The sequence below is a fragment of the Dipodomys spectabilis genome, unplaced genomic scaffold (genome assembly GCF_019054845.1).
Source record: "Dipodomys spectabilis isolate Male_0828 unplaced genomic scaffold, ASM1905484v1 ptg000039l, whole genome shotgun sequence".
NCBI classification, from domain to species: domain Eukaryota; kingdom Metazoa; phylum Chordata; class Mammalia; order Rodentia; family Heteromyidae; genus Dipodomys; species Dipodomys spectabilis.
This window is the reverse complement of record NW_024870716.1, coordinates 13,731,850-13,757,918: the sequence shown is the minus strand read 5'-3', so window position 1 is coordinate 13,757,918 and position 26,069 is coordinate 13,731,850. Positions and strand designations below refer to the sequence as shown.

Sequence of the window (26,069 nt, the reverse complement as noted above, 5' to 3'; positions counted from 1 at the left end):
GGACTCCGGCGGCTCTGGAGACTCAGCCGCCGCCTTGGTCACCGCCGCCGCCCGGGCTCTCCTCTCAGTGTGGAGGACACAGACAGGGAGACCCGGGGAGCCGCGGCCTGAGCAGCCGGCATGGCCGTCCAGGCCCAGCCCTGGGAGCAGCGCCGGCTGAGCAACCTGAAACCTAAGGAGACCAGAGCCCGGCAGGTCCAGCACTGCCTCCGGCACCAGCCCCGTCAGGTCTCGCTGCTCTTCATCCTCCAAGTGAAGGTCACAGCCACGTTTTTGAAGGTCGTCCACATCTGCCAGCCGCCATCAGGCTGCAGGGAGCAGCTCTGGTAGGGACAGACACTGCAAGGTCAGGAGCTGAGCGAGCCCCGCCGCAGCCCAGCCCGAGTCACCCACCCGGTGGGCAGAGCGCCAAGCCGCAGACCTGCCTGGACTTGCATTTCTTGAGACATTAGGAAACGACACCCCGATGAAATGAGTGAGCCAGTGATTTTAACTAACCGAGGACCTGACAGTCTAAAGGCTGAATTACTGCAATGGCAATCCGTGATTAATGCATTTGTTTCACTGTGAAATCAGTGATAGAAGGGATTGGCTTTTGCCCCTTAGAAACTGTGTGTTTTGTTGAAGAAGGATTCAAGCAGTATCTATACAGATAAGAAAATCATTACGGGTTGGAATAATTACAAAGTTAAGGGAAAATAAATAGGGTACTCTACAAGAAATAAAGGGACAGATGTTTTAAAAATAGTGTAGACAGTTCAGTGTTATGGGACATAGTAACTAAGAAGAGAAAGAACTCCAGGGATTTGTTTCCTAATAAAAGGAATTAGACCAACTTGGGAATAATTTCATATGGCTGAATCAAGTAAGAAATATAAACGAGTTTTTATATATGTTGGTGCCCATCGTGGGGCTTGAACTCAGGGTGTGACCAGTGTTTGTTAGCTTTTCTGCTCAAGACTAGTTGTCTGCCAGCTCTGCTACTTGAACCATGCCTCAAGTGGTTGATTCAAGTTAAGGCTTGGTGGACTTTCCTGCTGGGGCTGGCTTTGGACCTTGGTCCTCACAACTCAGCTTCCTGAGTAGCTAGGATTATGGATGGGAGTCCAGATTCCAATCAAGAAATGCAATTTTGAAGTAAACAATGGCAAAATAATACTGGCTAGAATTCCTTAGTAAACATTTATGGACAAATAATGTTTCTGGTGATGTTTGAAGGGTGAATATTCTTTTGCTAGCTGGTAGAATGCTGAACAAGAGTGAAATTAAATTTCAGGTCCACACATGATGAATTATTTAATATGCAGAAGCAAGGCAAGTGAGAGCTTGTGGAGATACAAAATAGATATCAGTTGGCAGATGAGATCTATGTCTAGTAGGACTGAAAGCAATTTCTATTTCTGTAAGTGAAGAAAGGATAATACTCTACCTGATTTTGAGAAGAATAAACACTTAACCTCTTCTTTGAATGTATGAACAACAGAAATTTATTTCTCCCTGTCCAAGGCACCATCCTTTGCTGTCTGCTGTCAGTGTTCTTGCTGAATCCTCAAGTGGCAGAAGGCAGAAGGGCATCATAAGGTTTGATGTATTTTTTTCTATGTTGTTGTAGTTTTGCTTAATCTTAAGATCCTCCTTAAAACCTTCCCTGGACCATCCCACAGCATCATAGATTAGGTTAGGCTTCAACTCTATCCAGTTATTCATTTAAGGAATGGAAAGAAATGTTTTTCTTAATAATCAATTGTTTAGGCAGAGTATGAAATAGGAGAGGTAATCTATGATCAACAGTGATTTTCTTAACATAAAATGTGTACTTTATGTTATCTTAATATCATTCCATGTTTGATGATATTCCTTGTAAAATTTACAATTTGAGTGGTTCCATGGAAAAGCAAAGTGTAGAGGTTCTTGTGTATATGCCTCCCTAGGCTTTGTAAAAAAAAATACTGAAAGTAAGGGAAGTTTCTTCTGCAGCTTTAAGTGTGGCAGTAAGACTAACATGAAGCTGCTTTCAAACCATTGAGTGCTGCTACCCACATTTTTAAACAGTCTGTAGGCAGCAGTTTGTGTGTGTACACACGTGTGTATCTGCATGCACACATGACTGCCTGCCACTCTGGGGCTAGAATGCAGGGCTAGTGCTCTTATTTAACTTTTTTACTCAAGGCTGCCATTTTGCCACTTGAGCCACATGTCCAGTTCCATATGCTGGATTTTTTTTTTTTTTTTTTTGGTCAGTCGTGGGGCTTGAACTGTGGGCCTGAGCGCTGTCCCTCAGCTCCTCAGCTCAAGGCAATTTCTCCACCACTTGTGCTGCAGCGTAACCTCCGGTTTTCTAGTGGTTTATTGGAGATAAGATTTTCAGGAACTTTCCTGTCCGGGCTGGCTTTGAACCTCCATTGTCAGATCTCAGCCTCCTGAGTAGCTAGGATTATAGGCATGAGCCACCGGCGCCGGGCTTAGGCTGGATTTTTTAATGGATGGGCTTCAGGGTTCAACTGAATGCCTTCAGTAACCATCAGGATTTTATGTATGTTTGTATCCCTTGTTTTGATTAGGTTATGAAAGATCTTCAGTGTTTCTAAACTAAGACTGTTATTTATTTGGTTGGATGCAATGCATTGCTGAGCATCTGTCTCAGGCTTTGAGTATGTGGTATCGTACAAACCTGGACTTAAACATCAGGGAAGTCTTGATCTTTGTAACACCCCAACATAACTTCCCTCTTCTCAGACACTGTCTAGGATTGTTTGCACTGGAAAATCACTGGATAGGACATAATGTCAAAGAAGAGTAAGAAGCATTGCTTGCAAATTTTCAATTGTTTCATTTCAGGAAGCTTGTTTCATGACTATAGGATGATCTACTTGCAGAGATTGGACAGATAGGACTGGAAATCCCAAATTGATAGGGTAATAGTTTTTTGGGGGGAATACCTGGCAAAGAGAAAAAATAGCCAAAAGAGCCAGGGGCTTGTAATTCTAACTACTTAGTAGGCTGAGATCTGGGGAATCACCGTTCAAAGTCAGCCCCGGAAGGAAAGTCCATTTATCTATACTGAGAACAATGAAACTAAAGAGCACTGAACCTGACATTGGAAAAGATGTTTAGCATCCTCAATACTAGAGAAAGTGCTACTTAAAAACAATTGAATGCCAGACATGGTGGCATGCCTCTCTAGTCCTAGGGACTCAAGAAGAGGGATCCATTCAGTACAGGAGCCAGATACCAGCCTGAAAAATATAGCTAGGCCCCACTAGTAAAAACAAAACAAAACACAACAACCCAAAACTGAATTCTGTAGGGAAGAAACAGGCAAATAGCTTTCAAGCATCCCTGGAAAGAATACTGCTATATGTTTGGAAAGAGACCTGAGTAATAGCCATGAATTTTTAAAGAGAAAGCTATCCTGATGAGTGAAACAATCTTTTTCCTCAAAACAAAGTATACACTCTGTGAGAGATGAGATAAATACACAAATAGCATCAAGAGGCAGGATAGTTTTTTAGGACTTAAAAAGATAATAACTGATTAAATAATATATTGAGGACATAGTATAAACAAAGAACCCCAAAGTTATTTGTACTTAATCATAGTTTTCAGACAAAACCCTATTCAATTTTAATTTTTCATGTAAAGGTTTTATTATACTGAGAACTACCTCTTTTTCATGTATATAGCCTTTTTCTTATACATTTCCTCTGTGTGTATGTTGTGTGTGTGTGTGTGTGTGTGTGTGTGTGTGTGTTTGTGTGTGTAAGCACGTCTTGAAGCTTGAACTCAGGGCCTGGACACTAAATTTCTGTGCTCAATGTTAGTGTTTTACTACTTGAGCCACAGTTCTACATCCGACTTTTTGGTGGGTAATAGGTGATAAGAGTTTGAAGGAGTTTCTTGCCCCAGCTGCCATTAAAAAGTGATCCTCAGTGGTTCAAAGCCAGCCCGGGCAGGAGAGACTGTGAGACTCCTATCTCCAATAAACCACCAGAAAACCGGAAGTGGTGCTGTAGCTCAAGTGATAGAGCGCTCACCTTGAGCTGAAGAGCTGAGGGACAGCGCCCAGGCCCAGAGTTCAAGCCCCACGACCGACAAAAAAAAAAAAAAAAAAAAAGTGATCCTCAGTTCTCAGCCTCTTGAGTAGCTATGTATATATGAGTGAGCCACCCATGCCCAGCCTTTCATGCATTTTAAATATTACATTTTAAAAGCTGGGGATGTATCTCAGTAGTACAAGATGTGCTTTTTTGTGCAAGATCTTGGATTTGATTTCCATCCCCAGAAAAAAAATATATAATACATTGGAAGAGCTGTTATGTAAAGAAATTGAGAACATTTAGAACTTAACAGGAATTCTATGTCACATGTCTTATTTCTTGCCCAATAACTTTCCCTAAAGTTACTCCCAGTGTGAATAACTGGAATCAGAGTAATGTTTGAGCAAACATAGCCTATCACTAATCTTTTATTATAGAGGTAGTATTGCATGCCACGAAATAGATAAAGAAGAATAAAGGTAGTAGGAAATGTGAAAACTTAAGGCAATTATGTTTCTCAACTCAAGGGGATAGAGAATTGTTACAAGTGGATGGTATGCATTGCAGAACCTGGAATATAGAAATCACTTCTTTAGGAAAAATTGTAACACTATTTCTGGATTCCTTTTTCCCTCCCACCACCCCTCATAAAAACATACCTTTTGAGTTTGCATTCTAGAATGAGCTACAAACCTGGGAGCCATGAGTCAACTCCACCCCTCACTCCAACTTCCACAAGGACCATAATGGTGGCACTGTCACATCCATCCCGCCCCTGCTAGTCCAGCTGTTGATCCAGCTGGAGGTTGCAGCCCAATGAGGAATAAAGGACTTCACTCCAATCTCTTCCACCTTCACTGATAGTAAAAGTGCATTGGCTTTGGAATCAATCACTTCCCCTGTAGTTTCTGATTACATTATTTGACACATTATTTTGACCTTCCATTGAAAAGTTCTGTGTAAAAACAGAGGTTATACTATCTTTTTGGAGTTTTTCATGAAGATTAAGTTGGCAAACATATGAAAAGCTCGTTGTTGAGAGCCTGCTCTGGAAATACTGATTCTGCATCTTCTTATCTATGTGTTTCCTGTAGTTTTCCCCTGCATCCTATTTTATTTTTCCTCTCGCTGTCTAGATGATTGCTGTCTATCCCTACTGGCCTTTTTGTTTCTTTAAATGACTTTTCTGTGTAACAGGGTTCCTTTAGTCCTTTGAATTTGTTGTCACTAGAGGGCGGGTGACATAGATGCATTACTACTCCCCTGATCACACTGGGAATGGGAGGATAGGATCACCTTACCTGGGTGAAATCCATCATTCAAAATTAAAGAGACTTTAGAAACCACATCTATTCCTTTTCATTTTAAAGGCTGGAATGGTAGACATTTAAACAAATACTAGCATGTAGTAAATTCATAGTTGAATTGAAACTTCTTTTTTTTTTTTTTTGGTCCTTTTGTGGGGCCTGAACTCTGGGCCGGGGTGGTATCCCTGAGCTCTTCAGCTCAAGGCTAGCACTCTACCACTTGAGCCACAACGCCACTTCCTGCTTTTTTTTCTTTTTGCTTATGTGGTGCTGAGGAATCGAACCCAGGGCCTCATGCATGCGAGGCAAGCACTCTACAACTGAGCTACGTTCCCAGCCCGAATTGAAACTTCTTTGTATAACTACTTAAACATAATTTTCAAAAGTCTATTTATAAAAGAGTAGGTCAGAGGATAAGTAGCTCATGTCTGTAATCCTAGCTATGTGGGAGTCTGGGACCTGAGGATCCTGCTAGCTAGTGGCTCAGTGGTAGAGTGCTTGCCTTCCATGCATGAGGCCCTGGGTTCAATTCCTCAGCACCACATAAGCAAAAAGCCGGAAGTGGGTCTGTGGATGAAGTGGTAGAGTGCTAGCCTTGAGCTGAAGAGCTGAGGGACAGCTCCCAGGCCCAGAGTTCAGACTCCATGACCAGACCCACCCTCCCAAAAAAAGAATAAATGAACAATTTTGAGGTTATTTCTGTGGAGGTTTATGAGAATATGTTAATTAGATATGAAAAGGAAGTTCTTTGTGTGTGTGAGAAAGTGTGAGTGTGTGTGTGTGTGTGTGTGTGTGTGTGTGTGTGTGTGTGAACTCATGATGTATGAACTGTCCCTTAGTTTTTCTGCTCAAGGCTTGTACTCTATCACCTGAGTCATAACGCCACTGCTGGATTTTGGGTGGTTAATTGGAGAAAAGAATCTTGGCTTGGAACTGTGATCCTCACCTCTCAGCCCATTAGGTAGCCAGGATCACAGGCATTAGTCATCTGTGTTCAGTACACCAAGAACTTTTATCAGTGTATGTGATGCTGGAAATTGAATTATGGCTAGGGCCTTGCATATGCTATGCTAGTTCTCTAACCACTGCACTTCATGGCCAGCCCAGGAGCAGTCTTAAAATTAAGAAATAACAGTATGCTTTGTAGTCTTTTACTTTCTATGAGTAGAGACACAGAACAAACATAGCACAGAGCAGAATGCCTACAGCACACATGCACCATTTTGGTAATGTTCTGGTACTCTTCCAGCTTTGGCATGCATGCTATCCTCTTGTAGATAAAGAGAAAATTGAACAACAAAGATTTATTTCCCTTTTCTGAATTCTTTCCTTTGTGTTGCACACTACTGGGATCTGAACTATAGGCTTTACACTTTTTTTCCTTCCTCCTTTCCTTCTTTCCTCCTTTCTTTCCTCCTTTCTTTCTTTCCTTCCTTCCTTCTCTCCTTTCTTCCCTCTCTCCCTCCCTCCTTCCTTTCTATCTTCTTTGTTTCTTTTCTATCTTCTTTCTTTCTTTTTTCTTTTGTTGGTCGTGGGGCTTGAACTCTGGGCCTGGGCACTGTCCCTCAGCACTTCAGCTCAAGGCGAATGCTCTACCACTTGAGCCCTAGCACCACTTCCAGTTTTCTGTGTGGTTTGTTGGAGATAAGAGTCTCATGGAGTTCCCTGCGTGGGCTGACTTTGAACCTCGATCCTCAGATGTCAGCCTCTTGAGTAGGTAGGATTGCAGATGTGAGCCACCATTGCCCAGCTAGGCTTTGCACTTTCTAGGCAAGCCCTCTGCTCATTGAGACATGTCCTCACTCCTTTAGCTTACATTTTCTTTTTGAGATAGAGTCTCACTAACGTTGCCTAGGCAGGCCTCAAACCATGGTCCCACTACCTGCACTTCCTGGGATGTGGGCATGCATTGCCCTGCTAGGCATGTGAATTACTCTCAAAATGCATACCTTCTATAGCTTCTACATCTTTCTGTATAATATTTATATTCTTCAAAGCAATTTTCTCATAAGTTTGTCACAAAAAGCTACAAAGATGTAAAACTCTCCTGCCTGTCACACATTGCAATTTCAAGGAAAACATTTATCTAGATAACTGGAAGATTGCTGAACAGCAGAATGTAAGAGAAGAAGGACAAACTAGTATCTGTTACTAATCATCATGTTTTAGCATCTTAGTTTTAGTAGCTAATTTCTAACATATTTTAAAAGTTCTGTTAGCATTTGGGGAAATTTATACAGAATGTCAGGGACATTCAAGTAAGTGAAAATAGATCTGTGCAAAATACCAGGTGAAATTGCTCAAGGAGATAGAATGCAGGAAAGAACGTGGAATGATTATCTTTTAGTCTGACTTGGCTTTAGAGTGACAGGATTTAGTTGACAGTGAAACAGGAAGAGACCACAGCTTTGCCATAGAAGTGACCTTCCCGTCATCCCTGCTCCCTTCACTACCACCTGCATAACAGACAAAAATGACTTCCTGATGGGTCTTTTTATGTGAGGAATCACAAAATGATTATTGTTTAAAAAAAGAGAACTGGGCTGGGAAGGTGGCTCAATGGTAGAGTGCTTGCCTTGCATGCATGAGGCCTTAGGTTCGATTCCTCAGCACCACATAAGCAAAAAAAGAAAAAAGCCGGAAGTGGCGCTGTGGCTCAAGTGGTAGAGCGCTAGCCTTGAGCTGAAGAGCTGAGGGACAGCACCCAGGCCCAGAGTTCAGGCCCCTGACCAGACCCCCCCCCCCAAAAAAAAACATTATTTTCTTTTTTTATTGTAAAAATGCTGTGCATAGGGTAACAGTTACTTGAGCAGGATAATGTGTACATTTCCTATTGAGCATTGTTGCCTCCTCCTTTGTTTCCCCCTACCATCCCTTCCCTCCCACCTCCACAAATTCCTCCCCCTCCATCCCCCTGCTGAAGTTGTAAAGTTCATTTTCAGCATAGTGTTTTGTATATCTCATTGTTACAATGGGTCAACCAGTATCCTTATTTAAGCATTTTGTTTTTTTCCTTCCCCACCCTAAATTAGAGAAGTGTATATACAAGATACAGGGCACCAACATCAAATACAGTGAAAACAGGGGTTATACAGTGAGGGAGAATCATAAAAAGAAACAAAAAAATCACATGGTACATTATAAATCCGTTAGAAACAATAGCAAGAAAGAAAAAAGATATTTGTGTGCTTATCTTGGGGTTCATTTCGCTTAACATCATCTTATATGGTCATATGTACATCGCTTTTAGTCTTTTCTGCTTATCCTCCATATGCATTAGTTATTGCAAATAACGGAAACCATGGGACCTATGTTCCTTAGGGCCTGGCTTACTTCAATTAATATAATTTTTTCCAAGTCTTTCCATTTCCTAACAAATGGGTCAATGTCATTCTTTCCAATGGAGGTATAGAATTCCAGTGTGTGTGTGTGTGTGTGTGTTTGTGTGTATCACATTTTCTTGATCCATTCATGTATGGAGGGGCATCTGGGTTGGTTCCATATCTTAGCTATGGTAAATAATGCTGCAATAAGCACACTTGCACTGGTAGCCTTAGCATGGCCTTGTTTGTGATCGTTTGGGCAGATGCCCAAAAGTGGGACTTTTGGGTCATGGGGAACTCTATTTGTAGTCTTTTGAGGAACCTCCATATTGTTTTCCAAAGTGGTTGAACAAGTTTTCACTCCCACCAACAATGCAGTAGGGTTCCCTTCTGGTCACATCCCCTCCAGCATCTCTTGTTATTAGAGTTCTTGATTATAGCCATTCTAATTGAGGTGAGGTGGAATCTCAATGTTGTTTTGATTTGCATTTCTTTTTTTTTTTAATTTTATTTTATTTTATTTGAGAACATACTGTACAGAGGGGTTACAATTACATGGGCAGGATAATGCATACATTTCTTACCAAGCATTGGAGCCTCCTCCTTTGTTTACCTTTCACCTCCCTTCCCAGCCTCCCCCCTCCCCCCCACCTAATCATACCCCCCTTCCCCCCTCCCACTCCGACATTGTAAAGCTGGTTTTGACATGACATTTTGTACTTCTCATTGTTGCAGCAGGTCCACCTGAATCCTTAAACGACTTGTTTGTCCCCATCTCCTCCACATGTTATACTGACATCAAATATAGTGAAAGCGGGGGTTACACTGTGGGGGAGGGACATACAAAGCAACAAAGAAATAATCTTATAAATGCGTTAGAAACACATGCATGAAAGAAACAAAAACATTAAAATACATATTTGAGGGTTCGTTTTCCTAACATCACATTATCTGACTTTTTCCGCTTGACTCATACCTATACTAGATATTGCAAATAAGGGAAACCATGGGACCTATGTTTCTTTGGGCCTGGCTTACTTCACTTAATATAATTTTTTCCAAGCCTTTCCATTTCCTAACAAATGGGGAAATGTCATTCTTTCTGATGGAGGCATAGAATTCCATTGTGTATATATACCACATTTTCTTGATCCATTCATCTACTGAGGGGCATCTGGGTTGGTTCCATATCTTAGCTATGGTAAATAATGCTGCAATAAACATAGTTGTGCTGGTAGCTTTAGTGTGGTCTTGTTTGTAAACATTAGGGTAAATGCCCAAAAGTGGGATTGCTGGGTCATAGGGGAGTTCTATGTGAAGTCTTTTGAGGAACCTCCATACTACGTTCCAAAGTGGTTGAACAAGTTTACACTCCCACCAACAATGTTAGTAAGGTTACCTTTTGTCCACATCCCCTCCAGCATCTGTTGTTGTTAGAGTTCTTGATTTTTGCTGTTCTAACTGGAGTGAGGTGATATCTCAATGTTGTTTTGATTTGCATTTCTTTTATGGCTAGGGATGTTGGACATTTCTTCATGTGTCTATTGGCCATCCTTCTTTCTTCTTCAGAGAAGCTTCTCTTTAAGTCTTTCGCCCACTTACTTATTGGGCAGTTGTTTCTTTGAGGATTTGTTGTTGGGTGGTTTAATTTTTTGAGTTCCAAGTATATTTTAGATATGAGACCCTTGTCCGTTGTATGGCTAGTAAAGATCTTCTCCCAATCCGTGGGCTTTCTATTGATCTTGCTAGCTATGTCATTTGCCCTGCAGAAGCTCTGCAACCTTATGCAATCCCATTTGTCCAACCTTTCTTTGATTTGTTGTGTTTCCGGGTGTCTATTCATAAAATTTTGGCCTGAGCCAAGGAGACCCAGGGTTTCTCCTATTCCATCCTGTAATGTTTTCAGAGTGTCTGCTTTGACTTCAAGGTCTTTGATCCATTTGGAGTTGATTCTGGTGCAGGGTGATATATAAGGATCTAGCTTTAGTTTTCTACATGTAGTTAACCAGTTTTGCCAGCACCATTTACTGAAGAGGCTGTCTGTCTTCCATTCTATTGTTTTAGCTCCCTTATCGAAGATTAGATGGCTATAGGTCTGTAGGTTCATTTCTGGGTTTTCAATTCTATTCCATTGGTCCTGAGGTCTGTTCTTATGCCAATACCAAGCTGTTTTGATTACTACGGCTTTATAATAGAGTTGGAAATTTGGTATTGATATTCCTCCAGCAGTGTTCTTTCCATTGAGGAGCGTTTTTGCTATTCGGGGTCTTTTATTGTTCCATATGAATTTTTGGATCGCCTCTTCTATTTCCTTGAAGAATGAGGGTGGAATTTGGATAGGTATTGCGTTGAATTTGTACATAGCCTTGGGAAGTATTGCCATTTTCACGATGTTAATCTTTCCAATCCAGGAGCATGGGAGGTTTTGCCATTTTTTAAGTTCTGTGTTGATTTCCTTTTTCAAGATTTTAAAGTTTTCATCATAGAGGTCCTTCACTTCTTTAGTTAAGTTAATTCCTAGGTATTTTATTTTTTGTGGGGCTATTACAAATGGAGTTGCTTTCCTAATTTCAGCCACACTTTTCTCATTGTTGGCATACAGAAAAGCCATTGATTTTTGGGAGTTAATTTTATAACCTGCTACTTTGCCAAAGTTTTGAATCAGCTTGAGTAATTTGGGAGTGGAGTCTATGGGAATCTTTAAATACAAGATCATGTCATCTGCAAAGAGGGAGAGTTTTATTTCTTCTTTCCCTATTTGGATCCCCTTTATTTCTGCATCTTGTCTTATTGCTGTAGCTAGGCATTCTAATACTAGATTGAAGAGAAGTGGAGAGAGTGGGCATCCTTGTCTTGTTACTGAGTTAAGGGGAAATGGCTTTAGTCTTTCACCATTGAGTATAATGCTGGCTGTAGGTTTGTCATATACAGCCTTTATTGTATTGAGGAATGTTCCATGGATTCCTAATTTTTCCAAAACCTTCATCATAAAGGGGTGTTGGATCTTGTCGAATGCTTTTTCTGCATCTATTGAGATAACCATGTGGTTCTTATTCTTGCTCCTGTTGATGTGATGAATAATATTAATTGATTTGCGTATATTGAACCAGCTTTGCATCCCTGAAATGAATCGTGTTTGATCATGGTGTATGATTTTTTGGAAGAATTGTTGAAGTCAATTGGCCAAAATTTTGTTGAGAAGTTTTACATCAATGTTCATCAAAGAAATGGGTCTATAGTTCTCTTTCTTTGATGAGTCCCTGCCTGGTTTTGGGATGAGGGTTATGATGGCTTCATAGAATGTGTTCGGTAGTGAGCTTTCTCTTTCAATTTCATTGAAGAGTTGGAGGAGAATTGGTGTGAGCTCTGCTTTGAAGGCCTTGTAAAATTCCGCTGTAAAACCATCTGGTCCTGGACTTTTCTTAGCTGGGAGGTCTCTTATTGCTGTTTCTATTTCAATGCTTGATATGGGCCTGTTCAGATAGTTTAACTCATCTTGGTTTAGTTTTGGCATGTCAATATTTGCTACGAAGAGGTCCATTTCTGTCAAGTTCTCAAACTTATTAGCATAAGTTTTGAGAAGTATTCCCTTATAATGTTCTGAATCTTGGTTGTTTCCGTGGTGATGTTTCCATTCTCATCTCTGAGTTTATTAATTTGGGTGTGTTCTCTTCTTTTTCTGATAAGATTTGATTTGCATTTCTTTTATGGCTAGAGAGTTTGAGTATTTCTTCATGTGTCTATTGGCCATTCTAATTTCTTCTTCAGAGAAGTTCTCCTTAAGTCTTTAGCCCACTTATTATTCGGGCAGTTGTTTCTTTGAGGATTGTTGTTGGGGATTTAATTTTTTGAGTTCCAAGTATATTTTAGATATGAGACCCTTGTCCATTGTATGGCTAGTGAAGATCTTCTCCCAATCCATGGGCTTTCTATTGATCTTGCTAGCTATGTCCTTTGCCATGCAGAAGCTCTGCAGCTTCATTCAATCTTATTTGTCCAACCTTTCTATGATTTGTTGTGTTTCTGGGTCTCTATTTAGAAAATTTCAGTCTGTGCCAAGGAGACCTAAGGTTTCTCCTATTCCTTCCTGCAAAGTTTTCAGGGTGTCTGCTTTGATTCCCAGGTCTTTGATCCATTTGGAGTTGATTCTGGTGCAGGGTGATATATAAGGATCTAATTTTAGTTTTCTACAGGTGAATAGCCAATTTTGCCAGCAACATTTAATGAAGGGCTGTCTTTCTTCCATTCTATTTTTTTTTTAGCTCACTTATCAAAAATCAGGTGACTATAGGTATGTGGGTTCATTTCTGGGTTTTCAATTCTATTCCATTGGTCCTCAGGTCTGTTGTGGTGCCAGTACCAAGCTGTTTTGATTACTATGGCTTTGTGATAGAGTTTGAATTTGCTATTGATAGTCCTCCAGCACTGTTCTTTCTGTTAAGGATTGTTTTTTCTATTCAGGGTATTTTATTGTTCCATATGAATTTTTGGATTGCTTCTTCTATTTTCTTGAAGAATGACGTTGGACTACTGATAGGTATTGCATTGAATTTGTAGATAGCCTTTGGAAGTGTTGCCATTTTCACAATGTTAATCCTTCCAAACCAGGAGCATGGGAGGTTTTCCAAGAGAAGAAAAGGTGAAAAGAATGAGAAAGAAAGAAAAAAAAGATCAAATGTTCAGTAGAGCTAAACAAAAAAAACAATACAAAAAATTTTTAGAAAGAAAAATGCACACACACATATACCCCTAAAATAAAAATTATATAAGAGGAAGAAAAAAAAGTTACTAGAAAACAATTTTTTAAAAAAAGTTAAAAATTAAAAATTAGAATTTCTAAGTTTTAGCAAAAAAATTTATAAAAGGTACAAAAAAAAAAGTTCTTTTTTTTGGGAGGGGTGGTATGATCCTGTATCTCCCTTGTGTTCGTAACCAGCCTCTTGTTGGTATCTCTCGTCTGCTTGTGGTGTTTGATTTTCCTGTGGCTTGGTTGGTTTCTTGTCAGTTTGTTTGAGTAGACAGAAAAATACTCTGCTTTACCCAGGATTTTGTGATCCTCCTCCCAGGCTAGTTCAATGGGAGGGAGATCTGCTGTGAGTATGGCAAAAGAGGGAGATGGCTGTTTCCTCTCGTTTGGAGATGCTGTGATGAGGCTAGGTTCTGGGTAAAATTGAGGCCTTTCAGTAAACAGTAGCTTTTCCCTGAGGGGGCAAGCTTGTGAGAAACTCACAGAGCCCAGCCTGGAGCCATTCTCAGGGTTTATGTTTACTGAATTTCAATTGATTATCAAGACTGCTAAAAGAAGGGGCAGCCTCTGGTTCTGTTTACCCAGTGAAGAAAGCCACTCCTGGGGCTGGCAGCGGAGCTGGGTGAACTTTCCCTGGGTGGAGCTGAGTCTGGCAGGTCAGTTAGGTTCTTGTGACCTGCTAAATGACTCTAGGTTTCTTCCAAGGCCTGAGTTGGAGCTAGCAGCTCAGCCGGGCCTTTGTCAGTATCAAAGATGGAGATCTCCGGTAATGGGTTGGGGAGGGGTGGGCTTCCCTCCTCTGCTCCCTGAGAAGGAGTGAGGACGTCAGGCTTCTACTCATGCCAAGTCTTGGTTCCTGGGTTGTCTCTGGTCTTCGAACTGCAGGATGAAGATGTCTGCACCTTGTCGGTTCTTGTTGGTGTTGAGTAGAATCCGCTCACCCTCTGCATCTGGCTCCTTGGTCCCGGACTCTCTGTGTTGCAGGTACAGTGGCTATAGCCGCCGCCGCTGCAGTCACAGCACGGTTGCTGGCAAGTGCTCAGATCTGTCTCCTTGCCTGGATTTTCCCTCTCTGGCCTAACTCTACTGCGATGGCTCACTTGGTGTGATTCTCTGGCTTAGGACTGTTCACTGGAACACTGAAACTGCTTTCTATGCGAGAGCTTGTTTAGCCTCCAGCTTCTCCGCCATCTTCCCAGAACTCTGGCTGTGCATTGTTATTGTTACACTTTTTTAGTGAGGCTGCCTATAAGCTAACTGGTTCCCATATGTTGTCTTCAATCAGTTCTTGCCCTAGCAATTGCTCTGTTTTTGGGGTGTGTACCACTGGCATCTTTGTTACAAGTTAAGTGTATTGTGAGTGTGATACATACTGGAAGGGTGAAGCTTGTGATATTCCAGTGGCAGCAGCCCAGATCATGGCCAGAGAAAAGTGTGTGTCTGCAATGATCATTGGCAAGGTCCCCATTGCTCTTTGAATGTTCCTTCCACAGAGTCCTACTGGATTTGGCTGAACGTTAAACCTTTCAGCCCTTCTGTAGCTAGGGCTTCACATAAAGCAGGTTTGCATGGGAAATTTATGTAGGTTATTGGTTTATATACCTTAACTATGGTTCTTTTCAAATGGACTTGAATTGCAATTTAGAAAGGAGCATATGTAATATCAGAGCTCTAGCAAGGGATTCTCTCCAGAGACAGGGACACCGGCTGGCCTTGTAGGAAAATGTCTTTAATGTGTGGAGGCAGAATTGAAACAAATGATGGCAATATCACAGATAAATTACGGGCTTTTAACATATGCAAGTCAGTTGGAGGACAACTCCCATTGTTCTTGGACCTGGTCAGCAGTTTGCTATGGAGAGACTTTCAGTACATATATGGAGCTGGACCGGAGAGATGTAATGATCCTAATACCTGGATATTCTGCAATGTATGTGTCTACGAGCAGCAGGCAGGAATATCATATATCATCCAACACCTAGCTTTGTCCAGAAATGAAAGGAACTAGTATACCAGGTGGATGCAGCCACATGAGTGTATAGGATGAAATACCAAATTCCATTTATGTTCATGGGGGCTGTAAAGCATTACCAGCTCATGGGAATGGATTGACAGATGATCTTGATATGTATGAAGTTACCACTAAGACTCAGACTAATTTGAAAGAAAGTGTGAAAACAGGGGTTATAGCGAGGGGAGGGACATGCAAAGCAACAAAACAATCACCTTATAAATATGTTAGAAACAATAGCAAGGAAGAAAAAAACACTTGTGTCCTTATCTTGGGGTTCATTTTGCATAACATCACCTTATCAGACCTTTTCCAAATGTCTCAGACGTATACTAGTTATTGCAAATAAGGGAAACCATGGGACCTATGTTTCTTTGGGCCTGGCTTACTTCACTTAATATAATTGTTGGTATAATTTAGGGAGGGAAAGGAAAAAAAACAAATTGTTTAAATAGGGATACAGGTGGACCCATTGCAACAATGAAATGTCAAAATGCTATGTTGAAAAACGGACTTTACAGCTTTGGCGGGGAGAGGAGGGGGGAGTGTAGTTGTGGAAATGGGAAGGTAGGACAGGAATGGTAGGGGAAAACCAAACGTACTCATTACCTTGCTCATGTAATTGTAACCCCTCTGTACAGTATTTTCACAATAAAAAAAAATTTAAAAAAAGTGTGTTTTCCAGATACCTTCATTAACTGTTCTTATCAATGGAGCTATGCTTATCTTTAGAGGAAATATCCATAATGACACTTGAGTAATGGTGCAAAATGTTTTTCTGACCATAGCTTGTGATGACAGCAAAACATTACTGTAATTAAATCTTCAGAGACATTAACAGATTTTGGACACTCTGCCATAGCCATTAATGAGTCCACATTTACATTTGGTAGATTTTTCTAGTGTATTCCCTAATGATATCCTTGTATACAATGACAGGCTTGGCCAGCTCATCTTTGTTGCTATAATCTCAGTGGGAATCTTGCTTCATTAACAACTTGAAAGGAGGTGGACTTTGTACTGGATAAGCAACAGAAATATACACAACTTTCTGTATCACCTTGGGTTGGGCTGGGCTACATCAATATATCCCACTGGGTATGGGAAGATACATTCCCTATAACAAATGGCTGGAGAACTAAAGGATTCTGGGTTCTGGGCTTGTTTAGAAAGGGCTGCTGAGGTAGGCTTAAGAGCAATTCTTACACATCTATGTCTGTGAAAGACCTGTCATTAGTCCAAACCAAAATGTAAGGCAATGTCAAGATCCATGGTCTATGTCATCTTCCAATTATCCAAGCAACTGTACAAACTAGTATATATACAGCAGCAATACAAAGCCATGTGCTGACCATAATGCCTATGTAATGTTTTTTCCATATGGGCAATGTCTGGAGTGGCAAACTGTCACCCACTCTCCTCAAAATTGTTCTGCATTAAGAACCTGTGAACAGGGCTGGGAAGGTGGCTCAGTGGCAGATGCTTGCCTTGCATGCATGAGGCCCTGTGTTCAATTCCTCAGCACTGCATAAGCAGAAAAGGATGGAAGTGGTACTGTGGCTCAAGTGGTAGAGCTCTAGCCTTGAGCTGAAGAGGTGAGGGACAGTGCCCAGGCCCAGAGTTCAAGCCCCAGGACTGGCAAAAAAAATGTTTCTGTACATCCAGAGGAATAAAAGGTGATCTGTGCTAATTATGGGACACTAAAATCATTATGTTGGCAATCCACTTAGAAGAACAAGTTACTGCAGCCTTTTGATGGACTATCAGTTTACCTTCAGCTTATTGTAGGAAGATGATTGCCACCACCTGACACAAATTTCATAGCAAATCCAGAAGAAACATGCCAAAATGTGGATATTTCAGTGAACACGTCAAACAACTTTAATCTCAACATCCCAAGATCAGTGGGTTCAGCAGGTAGAACAATACCTGGGGAAGAGACTCTTAGAGTTTACAAGACTAATAGAAAGGATTACAGAAATAGATTTTCCTATGAAAAATTTAACTTAGAAGCAACCCTAACATTACATACTATGTGTATGTCAGCAATTTTCCTTGGCCTGTTAAGATACAGACTGCAAAAATTCTCACAACATAAGACAATCCTAGATCTTGTGTCATTTTTGTCACCTTCCAGTTGTGTTTTATCTTTATTACTTATGGCACCTATGGTATAGAAGATCAAGCAAATTTGTCGTGTTCTCCATAGAAAGAGGTGTCCATGATATTATTTAAAGGAGCTGCTCTAATAGCCAACTGTCCCTTTGCTTCTGGTGATGTAGAACCTGAAGTAGGAGCTAAACAAACAGACTTTCTGCCAGGGCCATTAGAGGGGGTTCCCAGACCAATAGCCATTAACCATATGCTGGAAAGGGTGCTGCTGTTCTCACTGTGTTTCTTTTTCTACCATGAGGATCATGTGGTGTCCCCCAGGCCTTGCTGTTGCCAGTGGCCTGATGGATATGTCACAACACAAGGCTTCAGAGAATCAAGAAAAGACTTTTCACAGCCAAAATCAAAAGTATCTGTCTGCCAGTCAAAGAACTCTTATCAGAGAATGGAAGCCACTCCTACAGACTCTGTCCTGATTTATTTTGCAAATGGCTTGCATGGAAGCAGTTCTGTGGTCTAGGCATTCTCTAACCATGCAGAATCTAAATACAGTTCCCTCCAATTGGGCAATGTCCCAAGTGGCCAAAGAATGTTGATGAGTTTTTTTTTATTGCTATTTTTTTTTTTTTTTTGTCGGTCATGGGGCCTGAAGTCTGAACCTGGGTGCTGTCCCTCAGCTCTTCAGTTCAAGGCTAGCACTCTACCACTTGCACCAAAGTGCCGCTGCCCTTTTTTTCTGCTAATGTGGTGCTGAGGAATTGAACGCAGGGCCTCATGCACGCAAGGCAAACACTCTACCACTGAGCCACCTTCCCAGCCCCCAATGTTGGTGAGTTTTTATTGGGGTAACATTACTGATGGTCACAGGTGACAAAGTCAGGTTGTCTTTTTACTTTAATTACTGTGGGAAAAGAGGTACATTGTTTCTTATTGCAGAAGAAAAATAATGTAATTCCTAAAATTCAACTATTCAAATAATTCAACTAAGTATATCTCAGGGCTTTACAGAAAAGCATTTAATAATGCTGAAATGATGAAAACTGTACAGTTGTTGCCTCATTAGTAAATGTAAGTCACCTGTATATGAATAGGCAAGTGTGCATCCTTGAGTTCAAACCCTAGTACTGCCAAAAGGAAAAGTTGATATTTACTTCTCCTTTATATTTTTTTCTTTTTGCTTATGTGGTGCTGAGGAATCGAATCCAAGGCCTCAAGCATGCAAGGCAAGCGCTCTACCACTGAGCCACCTTCCCAGCCCCTTTACTTCTCCTTTATATAGCAAATTATTTCCCCACATCAGACCGAAGATAGACATTTCTCTTACTATCAACTACTGTGAAATAGGATCTTGCTTTTTTTTTTTGGTTGTTTTTTTTTTGGGGGTCCGGTCGTGGGGCCTGAACTCTGGGCCTGGGCGCTGTCCCTCAGCTCTTCAGCTCAAGGGTAGCATTCTACCATTTGAGCCACAGCACCACTTCCGGCTTTTTTCTTTTTGCTTATGTGGTGCTGAGGAATCGAACCCAGGGCCTCAGGCATGCAAGGCAATCGCTCTACCATTGAGCCACCTTCCCAACCCTTAGGATCTTTCTTTCTTACTCCCTTTCTTATTACCCTCCTAAGGTAATATCATAATGAAATACTAATATCCAATCTGTTTAGGCTGACTCAAAAATGATTAAGATAAAGCGGGGCACTGGGACGCATCCTGTAATCCTAATTACTCAGGAGGCTGAGATCTGAGGATCCAAGCTCAAAGCCAGCCTGGGCAGGTAAGTCCATGAGACTCTTACCTCCAATGAACTCCCTAACAGGTGGATGTGGAGCTGTGACTCAAGTGGTAGAGAGCTGGCATAGAACAAGAAAGGTCAGGGATGGCATTCATGCCCTGACCTCACCGCCTAGCACCTGCACAACACCACCAAAATGAGTTAACTGAAAACCATTCCTTCTTTTTTTCATTTTCATGGATATCCTGTTATCTGATCAGAAGATAGAGGCATTTAGCCTTTGTGGTCCTTCGAAGAGTCGCCTCCTTTGGTTTCACTGTGGTGAGTGACTAATGTCTCCCGTCCCGGTGGGTTTTAGATCTATACAGTTCAGTCTATGAGCAAGTTCACATGCTCACGTGGGCAGCGCGTGTAAAATCACTTCAGTCCCCTTCCTATGTGACAGATGGACACAGGCGCCATTTTACCACATCTATTGTTAGATACATTCATGGCGCTCCCACCCCAAGACAGTGTCTCAACACGCTTCCTACTTCCTTTCAATGAGCACAATCTCTGAGCCTGTGGGGTTTCATTCTGTAGCTGAAGGTGTATGGGCTGGGCTTCTCTACTGTGCAGAGAGCGGTCCTGTCTGTTTCGGAGGTAATGAAAGCCGGGTTCCTTTCTGCCGTGGGGATGTGTGTGGGGATGTGTGCGTCCCTCCAAAGGCGCCAGCGGCCTGAGGCCCTCGAGGAGCGGGGGGCGGGGCTTCCGGCAGGACTGACAGGCGAGGTTGGCTTTCCGGTCTGGCTTTGTGATCTGCTGGCCTGGAGAGACGCGAGCACGTGGGAGCCTCCGGGGCCTGACGCTCGGGAAACGCGGGCAGAAATTGGCCGCCCCGGCCACCGTCGCCAGGTCACCCAGCGCGTGCAGCCTAGGTGCCATGTTGGACCCCGGCGGCTGCGGAGGCTCAGCTGCCGCCTTGGTCACCGCCGCTGCCCGGGCTCTCCTCTCAGTGTGGAGGACACAGACAAGGAGACGCGGGGAGCCTGGCCTGAAGGGGGAGGACCAACAGGAGGACCCAAGGAAGACTACTCTGAAGGGTGAGTGAAGTGGGCCGTGGAGGCCTGGGCTTGTCAGCTCCGCTTGGGTCGTGAACACGCCCGAACTTCCGGTCCTGCGCAGTGCACACATCCCTGCCCATCGGACCAGATAGTAACAGCGCAGTGGTCATTGATGTCTAGTTTGAAAGGTGGCATTTTCTAAGAAATGAGAGCCCAGCAACTTATACAGGCTCAAGGCTTTAGTGGCCATCAGATCTGCCCGCCTGCTCCAAGCAGAAATGGAATGCTGCTACTGGGAATGGAGGCAGTAGAGCTGGACAGGTATGGACAAAATTTAAGTGAAATTCAGGGGACTGTCATGGGTCACATTAAGTGGGCTATGGGAATTGGGGGAAGAGTTAAATTCGGAAAAGAGGTGTAGGAGAAGAGGTGTAGGGGGCCTGATGCAACTGGGACAGGGATTCTTGTGTCCCACCGGGAAAGTGTATAGCATCCAGGAAATAGACACTTAGCAGGTTTTTGTAAACAGGAAGGATGCAGGGTGAGGACTTGCCAGGATGGACAAGCTAACTCCAAGTCCTTAGTTCCTATGCTTTTATTTTCATTTTTTATTTTTTTATTGTGAAAATACTGTACAGAGGGGTTACAATTACATGGGCAAGATAATGAGTACATTTCTTATCAAGCATTGTAGCTTCCTCCTTTGTTTCCCCTTTCCATCCCTTCCCATCCTTTCCCCCAGACTCCCCACCCCCCATCCCTGATTCCTATGCTTTTTATGCATAGGTTTAAAAGTAAGAGGCAGAGGGTGGGCAAGACACTGTCTAGCTGTTTCCTGTTGTTTTGGGGCATTAGGGTTTAAACATGGGGGGATGTGGAGGTGTCCTGAGGCTCTCCTTTCTCAGGACCTGGTATCCTGATATGGAGAGTTCCGTGAACTTTTGGTTGGTGAAAGCTTCCATATGTTCCTTTAAGAAATTGCTACTGTTAGATTATTTGGACTTTGCCAAAACACCACACAGCCATCCAGGTACAGAGAAGAAAGAAAGGTGTATTGCCGAGAAAGGACTGGCAAGACCACTTCTGACAGGGAGAAGTGAGAGGAAACACTAGGTATTGTCTGAGGTGACCTATATAACCTAGGAAGTTTAGGAGGGGCTAGTAGGGTCTAGGAGGCAGAGACCCTGATATGGACATGTGGGCCAGGGGCTTCATCATGGCAGACTAGGATTTATGGCTGCTGTCCAAATAGTAGATAAGGGGTCCTGCAACTGCCCAAACCTGAAGGTCACTCTAAGGGGATCTTGTTTACTTATATGGTGGTAGCTGCCCCCAGAGGAGTGCCACCCCAAGGTGAAGGAGGTTGGAGGCTGAATATTTACTGCCTTTATAAAATGGGCCTAGTGTTGCCTAGGAAGGGAGCATGCTAAGCTGTGGAGAGGGAACGGAGTGTACTAAGCTATGGGAAGGGAGCTATTTCACTAACAGCTGACACACTTGAATAGACTGGATCCAAAAGGAAGAACCAGGATGAGGAGTGGTAGGGGTCCCATGAGTGGTGGGATCCACAGGAGGAGAGACTCCCACATGGAGCAGGACAGGGACTGTGATTGTAATTAATCAAGTTTTGGGGCTTGGTCTAGTAGTCTCTTGGTCCCCTCCCTCACCAGGCCAGACTTGCTCTGATAAAAGCAGCATTGTTCCCAAGGGCCAGATACACACACCATCTTTTTCTGCAGGTAGAGGTTCTGGAGAACCATACCTGCTAGAGAATCCAATTGGTCTTGTACCTCAGTACATTGTTGTGCAATTTCCTGAAGCGTCTCCAGGCTCAATGGAGAGGGCCTTGTAATCAGGGAGAGATGTAACCAGACCCCTGAGCCCAATCCAGTACCTACTTTTATCCCCAAGGCAGCTAGAAGGGGCACCAGCTGGACAGCCCTGCTGGAGGGGTTGGATTGAGAGGGAGGATGGATGGGACCTGAAATGAGGCATCTGCAGGGGCCGAAAAGACAAAACAGTGAAAGATATATAAGAGCACAGGCACACATCCAGTTGGTAGGCTAGTAAAAGTAGGAGTTTGAGCCACAAAGGAAAAAGGAGCCATCTCCAGGCAATCATAAGGACATGTGAAAAGAGATCAAATGGAGCAAAGGATAGACACCTTGACATTCAGGCTCAGCCCTGCACACAGGGAATGAGGACAACAGAGCAATGCCTGGGAGAAGGGCATTGAGTTGGAGGCAAAAGAAGATTGGAGACTTTGCCAGCAGGACATAGTGTTACTTTGCCCAGGGAAAAGAAGGAAGGTAGGATCTGTCCACCAGCCATGAACAGTTTAGGCCAGAGGCATTAATCTTGTCAGGGGGAACGGGAGGGGGTTCCCAGGAAGTAGCCGGTGTGTAAAACCTTGGCCTTGGCCTCCAGGAGCACAGTTGATCTACTTGGATATTTTGATGATGGTGGTAATGGATAGAAATGGTACAGTTACAGGCATCTGGCAGCAAGATTCCTACCAGGGTGGAGAGCGGGGTAGGAAGTGAGGAGAAGCAGAGGGCTGCTGGGGTAAATAAAGGAGTATTACCAGTGGTGGGTGGGAGTAGAATTAGGTGCAAGTGATGGAAGGAGTCAAAGTAGGAATAGTGCAAGGTAAGCTGCACTTCCCTGGGAGAAGTGTAGTATTGGAGGTATGCATTAGATTGAACAAAGAAGGAGGAGCCTTTAATCTTGGAATAGGCTAGGCAGATGTGCTGGGTAAGAAAGGCATTGAGGGGAATAGGGAGGGCAGAGTAAGCAGATGAGGAGTGAAACCAACAAATCCAGCCTCCATCTGCATATGAGAAATGTTGTGACTTGGAGATAAAGTGAAGTTGAGGGATCTTTTCAGGCCTGTGGACTGAAGGAGAGGATTGCCTGCTACTCCCTTGAGAGGGAGGGAAGAAGAGAGAACAAGGCCAAAAAAGGGTGGCAATTGACATGGCTGGTGGGCTGTTGTTTATCCACCAAGGTTGCTGGCAGTGGGCCTGTGGGAGAAAATGAGATGAGATTGGAGTCACTAGGTGACTCCAGAATAAAAGGTAGAGTAGAAGAGGAATGTGAAATTTTAAGCTAGGTTGGGGACAGTGTGGTAGAAGAGTAGGAGAAGAGAGAGAGGGAGTGGTATGGGTCAGAAAAGGGAGTGTTAGTTCATGGAAGGGCTTGACTAGAAAGAGATGGTACCAAGGGAACTTTTCTGGAAGGTTTACAGTCGTGGGGTAGTTAGGGTAACCATTTAGGGACCAGCCCATTTTGATTGTAGGGACTTGGGAAAGTAAGTTTTGAGGAGGACCCTTTTGCCTGGGTGGACCTTAAGGTCATTTGGACTGGTAAGAACAGGTTGAGGTGAGAAGGAGTCTGCTTGTTCCTGGAGGAGTTATCTAAAGAGCAGAATGGTAGGGATTATGAGGTTAGAGGTAAAAAGTCTGATGGCCGGACAGAAGAAAGGAATAAAAAGAGGAAGCTAGGGCTGGGAAGGTGGCTCAGTGGTAGAGCGCTTGCCTTGCATGCCTGAGGCCCTGGGTTCGATTCCTCAGCACCACATATGCAAAAAAGAAAAGCTGGAAGTGGTGCTGTGGCTCAAAGTGGTAGAGCGCTAGCCTTGAGCTGAAGAGCTGAGGGACAGCGCCCAGGCCCAGAGTTCAGGTCTCACGATCGGACCACCCCCCCCCAAAAAAAGAGGAAGCTATACATTGGTTCAAATGGGCTAAGGCCAGAGGAGTGCTGCCCTAATGCAAGTGAGGGCAAAGGGCAAGAGACAAGAGTTTACTAAGATGAGTTGTAATGATGTGGCTGGCCTTCTCAACCTTGCCAGTAGACTGAGGGCACTGGAGGATGTGAAAGTTCCATTTTATGTGGAAGGCCTCAGCTTTGAATTGGGTGAGCCGAGAAGGAAAACCAGCCCCCGTTATCAGATTGGAGAGAAGTATGAACACCAAAATGGAAAATGATTTCCGAGTATAAAATAGAGGCAACATTGGAAGCATCCTCTGTCGTGGGGGGGAATACCTCAATCCATCCTGAGAAGGTGTCTACCGTTGTGAGCAGGTATTTGACTTTTTGTGTGTAGATTCATATATGTGAAATCAGCTTGCCAGTCCTTACCTGCCACATGGCTTTGGGCTTGATGGGTAGGAAGGGGTGAACATGAAATCCCCCTTGACTGGAGCATTTTTGACAAAGGAGACAGGCATGGACAATAGATCATAGTTGCTGAGACAAGGGGATAAGTGTAAACTGTGTGACATGTGAAAAGCAGGGGCTTAAAGGCCATGTGGGAAGAGATGTGAATGTCAGTAAGAAATGGGCCTGGGAGTCAGGGAGGACATATACCCCATTAAGAATGCACCAGCCCTTTGACATAGTTGCCCCCTGGGTAGTGAGATCACAATGTTCCTGAGGAGAGTAAGTAGAAAGAAGAGTTGGAAAAGCAAGAAGCTGAGGAGCTGGAAGGGATGCAGGTGTGGGTATGGACTGGGCTGCTAGTTTAGCCATCTGGTCTGCAAAATTACTCTCCTTGGTAATGTGATCTGTGAAGGCCTGGTGTCCTTTACAAAGGAGCCTGGGAGGGGAGTTAGGCTACTTCTAGGAGAGACTTAGTGAGGAATCCATTTTTAATGGAACCCCCTTGTGTGATCAGAAATCCTTGTTCCTGCTAGATGACTGCACAAGAACGGAAAATGAGGAAGGCATACTTTGGGTCCGTGGACATATCTAGTTGGACAGATATGATACTGGGGCTAAGGAACCCAAAAACAGAACTGGAACAAAAAAAGCCTCATGACTGGGTCACACAGCGAATAAAGGATAATGACAGGTTAGGCAGAGTAAGGGCCAGGGCTAAGGGAAGTTCCTTTATGAGGCTGTGGGAGGAGGTTGAAATAGGTTTTGTGCAGTCTAAGAGTTCAGAAAGGTCACCGCTACATGCTTCTTAGAGGGACCTGGCAAGAAGAGAAAAGTTGGAAATCCACATGCAAAGATAACCTACCAGCTCTAAGAAGGAAAGAAGCTCCAATTTAGAAGTTGGGGTAGGGAGGGTAGAAAGGAGGGCTTTGTGGTCTGTCCTGATAGAACAGGTGGTTGGAGTGAGACACACACACCTCCAGGAAGGTAGCAGACTGTAAAGAGATCTGGGGCTTTTTTGGAGAAACAGAATAGCCATGGTCAGCCAGGAAGTTAAGGAGACAAACAGTGCTGGAGTGTTGGAAAGAAAGGCTACAGAGAAGATTATCCACGTACTGGAGGAGAAAACTTGGGGACAGGGCAAGGTGGAGTGAATCAGAAACAAAAGCCTGGCCAAAGAAATGTGGACTGTCCCAAAAGCCTTGAGCGAGGACTGTATAGGTGAGCTGCTGGGAATGACGTGTCCAGATCTGTCCAGGTAAAGGCAAAAAGGTCCTGACATTGTGGGTGTAGGGGAACAGTGAAGGAAGCATCTTTAAGGTCTAGGTTGGAAAAGTATTTGGCTTGTGGGAGATGGTGGATAAAGGGTGTTGGGATTGGGCATGATTCGGTCAATGGGAGGGATAGCTTCATAGAGAAGGTGCAGGTCCTGAACAAGGCGAAAGGAGCCCTCAGTGTGATAACAGGAAGGATGGGGTGTTGCACAGAAAGTTGGTGAGTCCTGAGATGAGAAGCCTGGTAATAATGGGCTTAAGGCCCCTAAGATGCTTAAGAGCAATAGGTTTGGGGGTGGAGGGAAGGTGAGGTAGGCCAGGAAGAGAGAC

At 43.3% G+C, this 26,069-nt stretch overlaps 1 pseudogene; it reads left to right on the top strand.

Annotated features, from left to right (window-relative positions):
• The first annotated feature begins 120 nt into the window (after window positions 1–120).
• Window positions 121–15,432, top strand: LOC122106237 (annotated as a pseudogene).
• The last annotated feature ends 10,637 nt before the right edge of the window (window positions 15,433–26,069 follow it).